Below are 17,424 nucleotides of genomic sequence, written 5' to 3'. Positions count from 1 at the left end.
TACCCATAGTGTTAAACTGGCTAGTAACCTACTACTTCGTGACACTCCGGGTCCAACAGCAGAGCCGTGGGCTCCCGTGAGCATCAATCACCACAGCGTCCGCATCAGGAACATGCTTGACGACAATCAGGAGCCATCCCTTGACCGCACCGAGGCATCATCTGCCTCCCATTTTATCTGTAGCAGATTGAAATTCTCCTGGTACAGCCATGGAACATTGTTTTACTCCGTAGCTAAACAAAAGTGTAAAGTACGAGCCAGAGGACATCCCTGTCACGCCCCAAGGTGAGCGGGGAATGGCTCCGACTCCTACGCACGTAACTTTACCCAGGCCTGCCCACCATCACGAAGGTCCTTGAGGATGGTGATAATTGTGGCGCTGTAAGTTACTTTTTTTTATGGAATGAAAACTGTGGCCACCGCTCATCCTTCAGCACCGCATGGCTCTCCGAACCTCCGAGTGAAGGCTGCAGTAAGCCGCCGTAGGGATGTTATGTTGTAGAGTGATGAAATTCTCACTTGCATCTTTCATAACGCTCGTTGAGACTGGGAATGAAAGAGGTCCGAGGTGGTTGGCCACCACCGCATCGGAATAAAGGCAGGCGCATTTTATCGATTACAAGCCGATGGTCAGCAGATCAGCTCCGCAGTAGGTCCTGGTGTCAAGGACATGGGCCCGCATCCGCTGTTTTGTCACTATGCAGTCCAGCAGATGTTCTTGCTTGGAGCGTACGTGCGTCCATGATGTGTGGAGGCGCCGGTGCCGCAACAGCGTGCTGGTAATAGATTTCTAGCAGCCTCCTATCATTGTTATTTAGCTGATCTGGTCCATGCCTTTTCAATCACCCTGGCCCAGGTGCTTGCATTATGACCCACGCGAGCATTAAAGTCACCCAACAGGATGACTCCCAGGAGGGGCCACTTTAGCCAGCACCTGGGACAGGAGGTCATCAAGGCAACGGACTCATCGGCCTTTCCCGAATCCCTCCACTGATGTTCACCACCACCACTCCTCACCTCTTGTTGACGGGGAGGCGAACCCAAAGTAGCCTGGGGCATACAGCTTCCCACATCTCAACGCCACGTTCCCACACCCCCTTCATTCACACGTACTCATCCACACACGTATCAAACAACAACCCACGTTCACCACGGCACTTGTGCCAGGCTAAGTGCACTTTGAGGCAACGTGAAGCGTCAAAGGCTCTCTGCTGGCAGGAGGTCACGGGGACAAGCCAGGTGCCATGGGTTCATTACTGTGCCAGGCTAAGTGCAGGTCACGGGATAGACCCAGGTGCCTCGAGTTGACTGAGATGGTTGAACACGTAGGCTTTAGCGATCAATATCATCCATAAGAGGTTTTTTGGGTTAGATCGCGAAAATATATAAATGTTGTGTTGTTAAAACCCACCACCACCCGACACAGCCAACTAGTGAGTGTTGTCACGTAAACAGAATGTGGCCAATTCGTCACTAGTACAGCACTAGTGTATAGTAGTGTAGTGTATAGTGTAGTATACTAGTACAGCACTAACCGGTGTGGTGTTGGAGAGCCAAGCCACAACATTTACAATCTGAGTACGACGTTTCGCCAGTAACACGCGTGCCAACAAGAACACTCAATTTATTTTGATAAACTAGCTCCATTAGATCAAGAGTAATTAGAGAATCTATCGAAATTGAAAGAACTAAAAATAATTTTAACCGTTACGATATCTACCGCCTTCGAGCTGCGTGGAAGCTAATCAAGTAACACATTGTTTAAATGAATGGCTATGAAGGGCACCATATTTCGATTTAAAGCTTTCGTGACTGCAGGGATTCATCTTCTTGATGAATCCCTGCAGTCATGAAATAAAAATAAAAATAATAAAATTGTATTTTATTTGTATTATTTTATTATTTCCACTCTACGTGACTTTACCGAAATAACCAAGAAGAAGGGCACCATACTTCAACAGGGATTACCTTTGGCACGGCTATTTTAATAAACAATAGACAGGAAGGACAAGATCAAAGGGCTCCCATAATGCACATGGATAATGTGCGTTGACTCAGTAACCCGCCCCCCCACTTTGCACAAGAGCGCATTAGTGTGGTCACCACATCTACACCTCGATATAAGGAACGAAACAGACTTCGTCACAAATCTGGCTGTCGCCTGATGAAGTTGGTTGTAATTACTGGCGAAACGTCGAACTCAGATTGTAAATGTTGTGGCTTGGCTCTCCAACACACCGGTTAGTGATGTACTAGTTTACTACACTATACACTACACTATACACTACACACTAGTACTGTACTAGTATACTACACTATACACTACACACTAGTACTGTACTAGTATACTACACTATACACTACACTACACACTAGTGCTGTACTAGTATACTGCACTATACACTACACTATACACTAGTGCTGTACTAGTATGCTACACTATACACTACACTATACACTAGTGCTGTACTAGTATGCTACACTATACACTACACTATACACTAGTGCTGTACTAGTATACTACACACTAGTGCTGTACTAGTATACTACACTATACACTACACTATACACTAGTGCTGTACTAGTATACTACACTACACTATACACTACACTATACACTAGTGCTGTACTAGTATACCACACTATACACTACACTACACACTAGTGCTGTGCTAGTGACGAATTGGCCACGTTCTGTTTACGTGACAACCCTCACTGGTTGGCTGTGTCGGGTGGTGTCGGGTTTGAACGACACAACATTTATATATTTACGCGATCTAACCCACAAAACCTCTATTATGGTTGCTTTTACTTAAGATTTTTTTTTTATATGCCTTCGATAGTAATTTATTATAATGCTACGTCTCCACTCGCACAACCCCGCGCACCAATCACACGTCGCTCGCACAAGCGCGGCCGCCGTGGGTGGGTAACGGAGATGGTTTAAAGGGCTGTGGATGGGCGGGTATTCGGGACGGGTCTCGGACCGACGCACCGATCGCACGCGCGGAACGGGGATCAGGGATCAGAGGGCCGAGACGTCACTCGTACCCGCGTAACCGATTGGGGACTTATTCTTAGGTTTTTTTCGGTAAAGTCACGTAGGTAAAAAAATAAACTTAAAATTGTGTTGCCTCCGAAACGTCGTGATTTTTATTTTACTTTATTCATTTTAATTTCATTTTTTTACCTACGTGACTTTACCGAAAAAACCTAAGAATATGAATCCTTGCAGTCACGAAAGCTTCAAATCTAGATTGGGGACTTCTATTGACGGCGATTTAAAGGGCCGTGGGGGCGGGTATTCGCGATGGGTGTTAGCCACCACAAGGGCCGTTTTATCGGGATGACCGCCGCCACGGGATAGCGGGTGAACTATTCGACCGCTACGAGGATTTCGCGGTCGCCCCGGTGGGAATCGCGGGAACGGCCCCTCGGGATCGATCCCGACCAGCTGGTTCGTTCGACTGACGCGGAACGGCCTCAGGGGCACCTGGTGACCGCGCGGGGCAGCCCTGTTGCACCCCCAGGCGGCCACGTCTTGCGGCGCCAATTTGGGCCGGAGATGCTGGCGACGTAAGGTCTCCCGGGTGCGCTGTGGGTAGAGATGACTGGCATATGTACCAGCTGTGCCACACACACACACACGTGTACAAAGACAAAGAGGCCCCGTGTAGGCTCCGCATGATGTCGGGGCAAGTGCTGTTAGCCAGTAGCAGCAGCAGCAGCGCCTATGAATGCGGCCACGGCACGCGAGCGGTGGGTGGGTGGCCACCACCACCACGCCCGCCCGGCCGCCTTTGTCTCCCCAGTGCCGATGTTTACTACACACCGCACGGGGTACTTATTTTAAGGTCGAGTCGACCTAGGGGAGGCACAGGACCGGTTCAAATATTCGTCACTGGCGGTGTTGGACCTGGGCAGGATTGGAACTCGGTCCGCCGGATTCGTAGCGCGACGTAGGCCACGGCAAGGTAAGGTGAATGAGCTTCTTTACCGGCTAAACGGGTAACGGGTAAAGGTTTCGACATGCCAAGGGGTAAGGTAAAGGGTAGGGTAAAGGTAGCTCAGAAGAATTTCCCGGTAGGGTAAAGGTAGCGTGAATAATTACCTGGTAAATACGGTGCCTTGTTTACCGCTAAAAGCTCCATGGCGCAGTCCGTGGCCTCCATGATAAATTGCGATAATTGATGTCGGACCAGATGGAGACATCCTCTTGGTTCTTTCGGTAAAGTCACGTAGAATGGAAATAAAAATAAAACAATACAATAATTCTTCTTAGTTCTTTCGGTAAAGTCACGTAGAAGGGAAGTAATAAAATAATAAAAATAAAACATAATAAAATAAAATAATTCTCACGACGTTTCGGCTACAACGCAAGCACCTCCAACGCAGCTTATATATAAGCTCCTAGCTTGGCATTGTCTCATTCTTCACCTGAAGACGGCTGCTTGCGTTGTAGCCGAAACGTCGTGAGAATTATTTTATTTTATTATGTTTTATTTTATTATTTTATTACTTCCCTTCTACGTGACTTTACCGAAAGAACTAAGAAGATGAATCCCTGCAGTCACGAAAGCTTTAAATCGAAATACAATAATTCTCACGACGTTTCGGCCACAACGCAAGCAGCCGTCCTCAGGTGAAGAACGGGTCTGTCGAGAAGACAGACTCTGCCTCTGTCTGTGGCCGAAACGTCGTGAGAATTATTGTATAATGTTTTATTTTTATTATTTTATTATTTCCCTTCTACGTGACTTTACCGAAAGAACCAAGAAGATGAATCCCTGCAGTCACGAAAAAAGCTTTAAATCGAAATTCAGATGGAGACGGGCCACGTTCTTGAGGTAGAGGCACTAGAGGACGATGATGCCAGCAAGAGGCATCTTTGTGGTCGCTGCGAACAGCAATGGCAAGAGGCAGCGGCATGCGTTCCCGTGGGAGCACACGCACCATGGGATGGAGGGTGACCCCCATGTACAGCACGCACTGCTGCAAGTGGTTTTCCACCAGAGGTCTCAAACGGGTTTTGATTCCCTACCCGTACCCTACCCGAAATGAGTGACAAACGGTGCCTCACCAGTGACTCACGGCCTACCCGTATACCCGTACCCGGCTGCACCAGGGCCGGGTACGGGTAGCCGGGTATCGGGTAGGGTACGGGTATCGGGTACCCGGTTGCGACCTCTGTTTCCCACCCACACGAACGCGTCGGGGTGGAGAGCCCACACATCAAGAAGCACGACGCGCTCGCCCCAGGCAGGCAGCGAGGTCGGGACGTCGCTGGCTGCCTGAAGGTTCCGTCTAACTGGGCCGGAGCGGCGCAGGATCGTATTGCCTGTCGCTCGTCCCAGGACGATGGCAAACTTGATCAGGTTGTTGACGAGGTCGCCATCGACCAAGACGACTGGGACGAGCAGGCTATATGACAGCCTCAACGCCCGATTCGAGAGTATTCTATTTGTCTTCTTGGTTCTTTCGGTAAAGTCACGTAGAAGGAAAATAATAAAAATAAAACATAATAAAATAATTCTCACGACGTTTCGGCCACAACGCAAGCAGCCGTCTTCAGGTGGAGAACAGGTCTGTCAAGTAGACAGAGTCTGTCTACTTAATATACTAAATCACAAGAAGAATTATTATGTTTTATTTTTATTATTTTCCTTCTACTTGACTTTACCTAAAGAACCAAGAAGATGAATCCCTGCAGTCACGAAAGCTTTAAATCGATATTCTATATGTATTAAGTGCTCTACCTTATAGCATTGATCGTTATCAACCTTTTTCATGTGTAGTACCCCAGTAATTTCCCTGTAATCGGGTAAATTGTATGGGATAAGGGTAAACGGTAGGGTAAAGGTAGGCTCGTTGCTTTTTAAAGCCTTTATATTAAGTTCACTTGCTTGCTTGCTTGCGCGCTTACGACCGTGCAAATCTTTCGGTCGTTTTTTAACCCACTTCCCGTGATCCAATCGAGCTGACATTTTGCACACAGACTCGTTGTGCGTGACAATGTATTTTCGTGGAAAAAAAATTCCTAAATTTTCCACTTTTTAGGAAAAAAACAATTATCAACATGAATAAAACAGAGGGGACGAAAGGGGAAAAACATATCTTTTTTTTATTGTGAGTTTATTTAAGAAGTCTGTACATAAGCCAGGTTTTCATCATGCAACATGTAGCCCCGGTGGCCTAATGGATAAGGCACTGGCCTCCTAAGCCAGGGATTGTGGGTTCGAGTCCCACCTGGGGTTGCTGAGAAAAAGCTGTTCGTTTTGTAAAATCAAAAAGTCAAGTTAACGAATCTGATAATGAAAAGCCAAAATGGCGCTGTGCCTATAGAAGAGAGTTTTAAAACAGTGTTCAGTTATACTCTTTGGTGCTTTCGGTAAAGTTACGTCGGTATAGTGTCCATCATCAGATGATGATGATGATGGATGCTTGTGTTGATGATAGACGCTTGTGTTGAGCCCGAAACGTCGTGATTTATTTTATTTTATACCTACGTGAATTTACCGAAAGAACCAAAGAGTATGGATTCCTGAAGTCACGAAAGCTTCAAATCAAGAGAGTTTTAAACAGTGTACTTTGGTGACAATTATCAACATTGATAAAGCAGAGAATAAAAGGGGAAAATACATATCCATTTCTATTATTATTGCGAGTTTATTTAAGAAGTCGGTATATAAGCCAGGTTTTCATCATGCTACATGTAGCCCCAGTGGCCTAATGGATAAGGCACTGGCCTCCTAAGCCAGGGATTGTGGGTTCGAGTCCCACCTGGGGTTGCTGAGAAAAAGCTGTTCGTTTTGTAGACGTCAAGTTTATGAATCTGATGATGAGAAGCGATGGTGGTGTACTGTGCCGATCGAAGAGAGTTTGAAATCAGTGTACTTTGGTGACAGGAATCAACATTGATAATGCAGAGGGGGCGAAAGGGGGAAATACATATCCATTTTTAAATCCTTTATATTAAGTTCACTTGCTTGCGTGCTTGCTTGCTTACGACCGTGCAAATCTTTCGGTCGTTTTTTAACCCACTTCCCGTGATCCAATCGAGCTGACATTTAACACACAGATTTGTTGTGCTTGACAATAAACTTTCATGAAATTTTTTTTCCTAAATTTGACACTGTTTAGGGAATTTTATTTTAAATATTTAATTACCAATTGCTTAATTGTGGCAGACAATCATCTGACCCATAGCTGGAAGCCATCTCAAGCCAGAGGACGAGAGGACTGTAGCCGCCCGTTTCATGATGACGCAAATGTTGACTAACCACATGGCATGAAATCCCTGCCCCCACGCTGTACACTGGAGACTATTTATAGAGAAGTTACATTGAAGCCGCCAGGTTCTTGAAAGTGGTAAAACGGGTCAACGCTAGTGCCCTCGGGAATATACGGGGCATGTCAAGAGGTGGTCTTTCATTTTTAAATCCTTCATATTAACTTCACTTGCTTGCTTGCTTACTCAAGAAAAACAGAAATGAATAATAAAATGAAACCGATGCCACGCATATAAAGGATTTATAGCGAAAAACTTTGTTTTTACGGGTTAAATTTTTACCTTTTACCTTACCTGCTAAAGGGTAAAAGGTAGGGTAGAGTGATTGTATTGTGGTAGGGTAAAAGGTAGGGTAAAGGTAAGCTGTTTGCTTTAACCCTTTACCTTACCGTGCCGAGGCCTAGCGCTACGCCACCACTCCTTAGCATCGCATGCAGTCGATTCGTCGATTAATCGGCAAAGTAAATCGATTAATCAACCCGCCCAATTTCATCCCGAAACAAAGTGCCGTTAAGAAATATATCGCCGTAATTCGATTAATCGAATCGCTACGGAGGGAACACGTTCGGTTCAATCTATTTTAGACCAATAATCGATTCGCTAATCGAAGTAGCTTCTAACTCGTCGATTCTCCTATAAAGCGACGCGGTCGAACGCCGCCGCGGGCTCCGGGCTGGGAGCGACAAGGGCGGCCCGGCGTGGACACCGACAGCGTTGAATAGGTACTCGCAGACTGCGTCAGCTGAACGGACCCGGGTGTTGTGTTCTCCCGAGGCTTGTGTGTGCACCCAGCCTGGCACGAGTGCTGGGACTGCTACCTCTCCACCTCACCCCACCCGAGCCACCGCGTGTTGTGTCGGTGCACCTAGCCTGGCACAGGCGTCGTGGTGACGTCACCGCCACTTGGTGGCGAGTCGGGTTTTTAGTTGTTGTACAGTCGTTGCCTCGGTTAACGTTTTAATCCGTTGCACCAAAGCCACCGTACAATCGGTCAAAGTCTTTATTATTCATATTCTTAGGTTTTCTTCGGTAAAGTCACGTAGGTAAAAATTTAAAATTAATAAAAGTCGAATAGAAAGTATTTATTTATTTCGCACTATTTCGTGCAAAGGATGCCATTCAAAGTGCTGTACAGCTAAAAAAAACATTGTTAATATACTAAATCACAAGAAGAATAAAAGCAAATTCAATATAAAACAAACTTGCATTATACTAAATTACTATCGAAGGCATATTACAAAAATAATAATCTTAAGTAAAAGCAACCATAATAGAGGTTTTGTGGGTTAGATCGCGTAAATATATAAATGTTGTGTCGTTAAAACCCGACACCACCCGACACAGCCAACTAGTGAGGGTTGTCACGTAAACAGAACGTGGCCAATTCGTCACTAGTACAGCACTAGTGTGTAGTGTAGTGTATAGTGTGGTATACTAGTACAGCACTAGTGTATAGTGTAGTGTATAGTGTAGTGTAGTATACTAGTACAGCACTAGTGTATAGTGTAGTGTATAGTGTAGTGTAGTATACTAGTACAGCACTAGTGTATAGTGTAGTGTATAGTGTAGCATACTAGTACAGCACTAGTGTGTAGTGTAGTGTATAGTGTGGTATACTAGTACAGCACTAGTGTATAGTGTAGTGTATAGTGTAGTGTAGTATACTAGTACAGCACTAGTGTATAGTGTAGTGTATAGTGTAGTATACTAGTACAGCACTAGTGTGTAGTGTAGTATACTAGTACAGCACTAGTGTGTAGTAGTATAGTGTAGTATACTAGTACAGCACTAGTGTATAGTGTAGTGTATAGTGTAGTATACTAGTACAGCACTAGTGTATAGTGTAGTGTATAGTGTAGTATACTAGTACAACACTAGTGTATAGTGTAGTATACTAGTACAGCACTAGTGTATAGTGTAGTATACTAGTACAGCACTAGTGTATAGTGTAGTATACTAGTACAGCACTAGTGTATAGTGTAGTATACTAGTACAACACTAGTGTATAGTGTAGTATACTAGTACAGCACTAGTGTATAGTGTAGTGTATAGTGTAGTATACTAGTACAACACTAGTGTATAGTGTAGTATACTAGTACAGCACTAGTGTGTAGTGTAGTATACTAGTACAGCACTAGTGTGTAGTGTATAGTGTAGTATAGTATACTAGTACAGCACTAGTGTATAGTAGTGTAGTGTAGTATACTAGTACAGCACTAGCGTATAGTGTAATGTATAGTAGTGTATAGTGTAGTATACTAGTACAGCACTAGTGTGTAGTAGTATAGTGTAGTATACTAGTACAGCACTAGTGTATAGTGTATTGTATAGTAGTGTATAGTGTAGTATACTAGTACAGCACTAGTGTGTAGTAGTATAGTGTAGTATACTAGTACAGCACTAGTGTATAGTAGTGTAGTATACTAGTACAGTACTAGTGTATAGTGTAGTGTATAGTAGTGTAGTGTACAGTAGTGTAGTAGTGTAGTGTAGTATACTAGTACAGTACTAGTGTATAGTGTAGTGTATAGTAGTGTAGTGTACAGTAGTGTAGTAGTGTAGTATACTAGTACAGTACTAGTGTATAGTGTAGTATATAGTAGTGTAGTGTATAGTGTAGTATACTAGTACAGCACTAGTGTATAGTGCAGTGTATAGTAGTGTATAGTGTAGTATACTAGTACAGCACTAGTGTATAGTGTAGTATACTAGTACATCACTAGTGTGTAGTAGTATAGTGTAGTATACTAGTACAGCACTAGTGTATAGTGTAGTGTATAGTGTAGTAAACTAGTACATCACTAACCGGTGTGTTGGAGAGCAAAGCCCCGACATTCATAATCTGAGTTCGACGTTTCGCCATTAATTACAACCAACTTCATCAGGCGACAGCCAGATTTGTGAAGAAGTCTGTTTCGTTCCTTATATTAGTGTGGTGACCACACTAATGCGCTCTTGTGCAAAGTGGGGGGGGGGGGGGGATTACCAGAGGTCGCAACCGGGTACCCGATACCCGGCTACCCGTACCCGGCCGGGTACAGGTACCCGTTTGCAACCCTGGTGCGGCCGGGTACGGGTAGGCCGTGAGTCACTGGTGAGTCACAGTTTGTCACTCATTTCGGGTAGGGTACGGGTAGGGAACGGGTACCCGTACCCGGCCGTGTACGGGTATGGAATCAAAACCCGTTTGCGACCTCTGGGGATTACTGAGTCATTGTACATTATCCATGGGCATTATGCGAGCCCGTTGATCTTGTCCTTCCTGTCTCTTGTGTTTATTAAAATAGCCGTGCCAACGGTGATCCCTATTGGATATGTTGCCCTTCATAGGCATTCGTTTAAACAATGTGTTACTTGATGATTCGCTTCCACGCAGCACTAAGGCGGTAGCTATCTTAACGGTTACAATTATTATTTTTTTACTTCAATTTCGATAGATTCTCTAATTAGTCTTGGCCAGTAGTAGCTAGTATTGCACAGCACTTCAACATCAACATTAATTGAGTGTCCTTGTTGGCGCGCGTGTTCTGCTACTGCTGACAGTTGCATTTGGGAGTATTTCATATTTATCTGATGATCTTTTAGTCTCATGCTGATCATTCGTCCTGTTTGCCCAACATAACATTTACCACACGTGCAGCTGATCATGTACACACCTTCTGTTGATCGCTTCAGCAATACATATTTTGTACTAGATAATAATTTCAGTATGTTATGTATCGTGCCAAATCTTACTCGGATGTTTTGTTTTTCCAAACATCTGGCTAGTTTATCAGTTACTCCCACAATATACGGTATGTTGATTCATCTTCTTGGTTTTTTCGGTAAAGTCACGTAGAAGGGAAGTAATAAAATAATAAAAATAAAACATAATAAAATAATTCTCACGACGTTTCGGCCACAACGCAAACAGCCGTCTTCAGGTGAAAACCAGGTCTGTCGAGGCGACAGCGTCTGAATGAAACAGCACCATGCTTGGAGCATATATTTAATCTGGGTAGGAAGGGGGGGAAAGGGCGCCTTGACAAAATAATTTGCATATCAAGAGGTATTTAGCATATTTATGGGAAATGCAGGTATGTGATTAGTACTACTTATGCCCGTGCATTATGAAGGATTAGCAGCATCAAAGAGAGGGGGTATGGGAAATGCAGGTATGTGATTAGTACTACTTATGCCCGTGCATTATGCAGGATTAGCAGCATCAAAGGGAGGGGATAGGGGTAGCATTAATAAAGGGAAGGAGTGTTAAAGTATGTAGCTGCAGTAACTAAAACCAACACGTAAACAACTAAAGTATAAACTACATAGTATCATCAGTATACTAAATATACTCTACAATAAGCTGAGTTACTAACAGTAAGTAATACATTACAATTCTACGTCGTAAAAAATATAATATGCTTCCATCTAAACTTTATTCTCTTATATCACACGAGTCTACACCGTACTATATACTGCCATAGACAAACCCAACATTAAATTATATACTGTATTGTAATATTACACTATGCATTATTCTACCCACCCTAATGTATATCACACTGCTGTATATTCACTATACAATTACGATACTATATATTACTTTGTACATTGTATTAAGCATATAAATTTTATACCATTTGTTATTATACACTGTACCATTGACCGTCGTGTGAATGGGTTCTTTGCTCCGCTGCAAGTTTCCTCCCTCTACTCTCCCATCGACATATTTCATTGCTTCCTCTTAGTATCTTTCTTTCGTTACGTGTTGTCTAATTTGTACGTGGCAGAGCCTACTGTACTAGCTATGGGTCTTAATGGGACATCAGGTTTGTTAATTTTTGGTAGCCCATAAAGTCTTGGTCGTTTTGAGACCCTTGGTTTGATCAGGTATTGCTCTTCCATTGGTATTTGATGACTTGGCAATGATTGTCGTTGTTTTACGGTCCGAGGTGCTGGTTGTTATATCCCCCTCCCTTTGATGCTGCTAATCCTGCGTAATGCACGGGCATAAGTAGTACTAATCACATACCTGCATTTCCCATATCCCCTCCCTTTGATGCTGCTAATCCTGCGTAATGCACGGGCATAAGTAGTACTAATCACATACCTGCATTTCCCATATCCCCTCCCTTTGATGCTGCTAATCCTGCATAATGCACGGGCATAAGTAGTACTAATCACATACCTGCATTTCCCATATCCCCTCCCTTTGATGCTGCTAATCCTGCATAATGCACGGGCATAAGTAGTACTAATCACATACCTGCATTTCCATATCCCCTCCCTTTGATGCTGCTAATCCTGCATAATGCACGGGCATAAGTAGTACTAATCACATACCTGCATTTTCCATATCCCCTCCCTTTGATGCTGCTAATCCTGCATAATGCACGGGCATAAGTAGTACTAAGCACATACCTGCATTTTCCATATCCCCTCCCTTTGATGCTGCTAATCCTGCATAATGCACGGGCATAAGTAGTACTAATCACATACCTGCATTTTCCATATCCCCTCCCTTTGATGCTGCTAATCCTGCATAATGCACGGGCATAAGTAGTACTAAGCACATACCTGCATTTTCCATATCCCCTCCCTTTGATGCTGCTAATCCTGCATAATGCACGGGCATAAGTAGTACTAAGCACATACCTGCATTTCCCAGCTTAAATATATGCTCCAAGCATGGTGGTGTTTCATTCAGACGCTGTCGCCTCGACAGACTTGGTTTTCACCTGAGGGGACGGCTGCTTGCGTTGTGGCCGAAACGTCGTGAGAATTTTATTATTTTATTTTTATTATTTGATTACTTCCCTTCTACGCGACTTTACCGAAAGAACCAAGAAGATGGTTGCATCTCGTTTAATTTTAAGAAAGGTACCTTTATCGAGTAAATCTTAGATTTTCTTATCATTGTCCTCACGGGGCATCACAACAGTTGATCGGCCCTTATCAGCAGCAAGAATTTGGATATCTTTATTTTCTCTCAATTCTCTTAAGGCTTTTGCTTCACTGAAGTTAATATTTGCTTTTGGCAATTTTCTGTTCTCATTAATTTTGGCATCCTCATGCCTAGTCATCTCAGCTTGATTATGGGGGAGATGTCTAACTGCTGATTTCAACTTCAGCAATGATCTTATCGACAGGGATTGTACGTGGGGCAACGGCAAAGTTAAGACCTTTAGACAGGACTGAAACCATATTGCTGGATAATTCAACGTTAGTCATGTTGATAACCGTTTTGTTTATAAAATATAAATTTTTAGTTGAGAGTTTGTTAGTCAGTCTAGCAAATTTGTTAATTTGGGAAGTGTTTTGTTAAATACATTATCAGCTGATTGCTGTGTAATTGTGTCGATTATACAGTAAAACCTTGGATTGTGAGCATAATTCGTTCCAGAAACGTGTTTGTAATCCTAAGCACTCGTACATCAAAGCGAATTTCCCCATAAGAAATAATGGAAACTCAGATGATTGGTTCCACAACCCAAAAATACTGTATTCATATAAAACTGATTAATACAAACTACCTTTTTATATTTTTATTATTTAAGTTTAATATAAAGTAATCAAATTAATTAATTAAATTGAATCGTGGCTGGTGTGAGGGAGACGAGAGAGAAGAGATGAGGAGGGGGGTTATTGTGCAGGACGACTTTTACTTGCAGTACAGTTACTAAAGAACAGTCACTACACTTGGACACAAAATAAAATAAATGTTTTACGCACACACTCGTGGTCACAACACTGTAGTAAACAGTGTACGCTCGCACGGATGTTGACTATACGAGTGAGGCACGCCGACTGCGACCGAGCATGGGAGACGATTACCCACAATCCCGCAGCGAGAGAGAGAAGAACTATTGGCTCAGTTGTGATCACGTGACGATCGGCAGACAAAGCGTATACTGTACGTACTACCGTACTCGTATTGCAAGACATCGCTCGTTTATCAAATTCATGTTTATTTCAGATTTTTGCTCGTCTTGCAAAACACTCGCAGACCAAGTTACTCGCAATCCAAGGTTTTACTGTAGTCCAGTGATCTGTAGAGACACTGCTACAAATGTTTACTTGTGTAGTGCTCAACTTCTTTTTCCGTCGTCACTTTTTATTACAAAACTCTTCACATTACACAACCGAGGCTTCAGCGCGTTCCCTGCTCGCTTAATAAAACAAACCAGTGGACGCTCCACTATGTGTGACAGTAACTTTGTTTACGCTCGCTGGTTACTCTTTGAAACCACATTGTTCACGGTCAGTGAGTTTAGAAATGTCTTTCATATCGTTCTCGGTTATATCATATGGATTAACATTTTATTGTAGTTATTTTATATTGTCGGATTCATACAGTGACTTCACCAATGACTCTCATGTATGATATATTTTCAAACATTTATGAATCATCTAATGTACCCCCGGTTTGGGAACCACTCTAGGTTGAAAACTAATTTCTTTAGAACTGCTTTTTGTGTTTCATTTGTTGTCGTTCCTCCCGCACCTCCGATTAGCGCGGTTGGCTACATAGGGTGCGAAAGAAGTTCATCATGCGAACGTACTTACGAAGCGAATCCCAACAGAACCTACATCTCTGCTTTATGGACCTGGTCGAGGCCTATAATATCCATCAACAGGCCAGGGCTCTGGGTTGTACTTCATCCTTTTGGGCTCCCTGACTCTATGTTCACAACTTTACACGGGCAGGCCTGGGCCTACATGGGGGACCTTTGTCTTTGTGTGGGTGCAGATAATGGAGAACTCGAAAGACGGAGTGGGAGAGGGATCAACCATGCACCGTGACCCCACCGGCCCTGACCCCGAACCCGCCGACCCTGACCCCACCGACCCTGACCCCACCGACCCTGACCCCACCGACCCCGATCCCGCTGACCCTGACCCCACCGGCCCTGACCCCGCCGGCCCTGACCCCGAACCCGCCGACCCTGACCCCACCGACCCTGACCCCACCGACCCCGATCCCGCTGACCCTGACCCCACCGACCCTGACCCCACCGACCCCGATCCCGTCGACCCTGACCCCACCGACCCTGACCCCACCGACCCTGACCCCACCGACGCTGACCCCACCGACGCTGACCCCACCGACCCCGAACCCACCGACCCTGACCCCACTGGCCCTGACCCCACCGACCCCGAATCTGCCGACCCCGACCCCACCGACCCTGACCCCACTGGCCCTGACCCCACCGACCCTGACCCCACTGGCCCTGACCCCACCAGCCTTGAGGTGGAGGATGAGGATGAGGGAGGTGAGGTGGTGGGGGGTGAGGAGGAGGTGGCTAGGGTGGGTGAGGTGGAGGGTGAGGTGGTGGTGGCTAGGGTGGGTGAGGTGAGGGGTGAGGAGGTGGCTAGGCTGAGTGAGGTGAGGGGTGAGGAGGTGGCTAGGGTGAGTGAGGTGAGGGGTGAGGAGGTGGTGGCTAGGGTGGGTGAGGTGGAGGGTGAGGAGGTGGCTAGGGTGGGTGAGGTGGAGGGTGAGGAGGAGGTGGCTAGGGTGGGTGAGGTGGGGGTGGCTAGGGTGAGTGAGGTGAGGGGTGAGGTGGGGGTGGCTAGGGTGAGTGAGGTGAGGGGTGAGGAGGTGGTGGCTAGGGTGGGTGAGGAGGAGGTGGCTAGGGTGGGTGAGGTGGAGGTTGAGGAGGAGGTGGCTAGGGTGGGTGAGGAGGGGGTGGCTAGGGTGAGTGAGGTGAGGGGTGAGGAGGTGGCTAGGGTGGGTGAGGTGAGGGGTGAGGAGGTGGCTAGGGTGGGTGAGGTGAGGGGTGAGGAGGTGGCTAGGGTGAGTGAGGTGAGGGGTGAGGAGGTGGCTAGGGTGGGTGAGGTGGAGGGTGAGGAGGTGGTGGCTAGGGTGAGTGAGGTGAGGGGTGAGGTGGGGGTGGCTAGGGTGAGTGAGGTGAGGGGTGAGGTGGGGGTGGCTAGGGTGAGTGAGGTGGGGGTGGCTAGGGTGAGTGAGGTGGGGGTGGCTAGGGTGAGTGAGGTGAGGGGTGAGGAGGTGGTGGCTAGGGTGGGTGAGGTGGAGGTTGAGGAGGAGGTGGCTAGGGTGGGTGAGGAGGGGGTGGCTAGGGTGAGTGAGGTGAGGGGTGAGGAGGTGGCTAGGGTGAGTGAGGTGAGGGGTGAGGAGGTGGCTAGGGTGAGTGAGGTGAGGGGTGAGGAGGTGGCTAGGGTGAGTGAGGTGAGGGGTGAGGAGGTGGTGGCTAGGGAGGGTGAGGAGGTGGCTAGGGTGGGTGAGGTGGAGGGTGAGGAGGTGGCTAGGGTGGGTGAGGTGGAGGGTGAGGAGGAGGCTAGGGTGAGTGAGGTGAGGGGTGAGGAGGTGGCTAAGGTGAGTGAGGTGAGGGGTGAGGAGGGGGTGGCTAGGGAGGGTGAGGAGGTGGCTAGGGTGGGTGAGGTGGAGGGTGAGGAGGAGGTGGCTAGGGTGGGCTGAGGAGGAGGGTGAGGAGGAGGCTAGGGTGAGTGAGGTGAGGGGTGAGGAGGTGGCTAGGGTGAGTGAGGTGAGGGGTGAGGAGGGGGTGGCTAGGGAGGGTGAGGAGGTGGCTAGGGTGGGTGAGGTGGAGGGTGAGGAGGAGGTGGCTAGGGTGGGTGAGGTGAGGGGTGAGGAGGTGGCTAGGGTGAGTGAGGTGAGGGGTGAGGAGGTGGCTAGGGTGGGTGAGGTGGAGGGTGAGGAGGTGGCTAGGGTGGGTGAGGTGGAGGGTGAGGAGGTGGCTAGGGTGGGTGAGGTGGAGGGTGAGGAGGTGGCTAGGGTGAGTGAGGTGGAGGGTGAGGAGGTGGCTAGGGTGAGTGAGGTGAGGGGTGAGGAGGTGGCTAGGGTGGGTGAGGTGGAGGGTGAGGAGGTGGCTAGGGTGGGTGAGGTGGAGGGTGAGGAGGTGGCTAGGGTGGGTGAGGTGGAGGGTGAGGAGGAGGCTAGGGTGAGTGAGGTGAGGGGTGAGGAGGTGGCTAGGGTGAGTGAGGTGAGGGGTGAGGAGGTGGTGGCTAGGGAGGGTGAGGAGGTGGCTAGGGTGGGTGAGGTGGAGGGTGAGGAGGTGGCTAGGGTGGGTGAGGTGAGGGGTGAGGAGGTGGCTAGGGTGAGTGAGGTGAGGGGTGAGGAGGTGGCTAGGGTGGGTGAGGTGAGGGGTGAGGAGGTGGCTAGGGTGGGTGAGGTGGAG

General features: G+C 46.7%; 2 non-coding genes across 2 annotated transcripts; both read left to right on the top strand.

Moving 5' to 3' along the window:
* The first annotated feature begins 6,181 nt into the window (after positions 1–6,181).
* Positions 6,182–6,254, top strand: TRNAR-CCU (transfer RNA arginine (anticodon CCU)). Its single transcript has one exon. It is a non-coding gene; the product is annotated as a tRNA-Arg (tRNA).
* A 461-nt stretch (positions 6,255–6,715) lies between these two features.
* On the top strand, positions 6,716–6,788 carry TRNAR-CCU (transfer RNA arginine (anticodon CCU)). Its single transcript has one exon. It is a non-coding gene; the product is annotated as a tRNA-Arg (tRNA).
* The last annotated feature ends 10,636 nt before the right edge of the window (positions 6,789–17,424 follow it).

This window comes from Lethenteron reissneri, chromosome 70 (assembly GCF_015708825.2).
Source record: "Lethenteron reissneri isolate LAM-NWPU_2019-01 chromosome 70, ASM1570882v1, whole genome shotgun sequence".
NCBI lineage: Eukaryota > Metazoa > Chordata > Hyperoartia > Petromyzontiformes > Petromyzontidae > Lethenteron > Lethenteron reissneri.
Note: the sequence above shows the minus strand (reverse complement) of the source record. Positions and strands in the feature narration are given on the sequence as shown.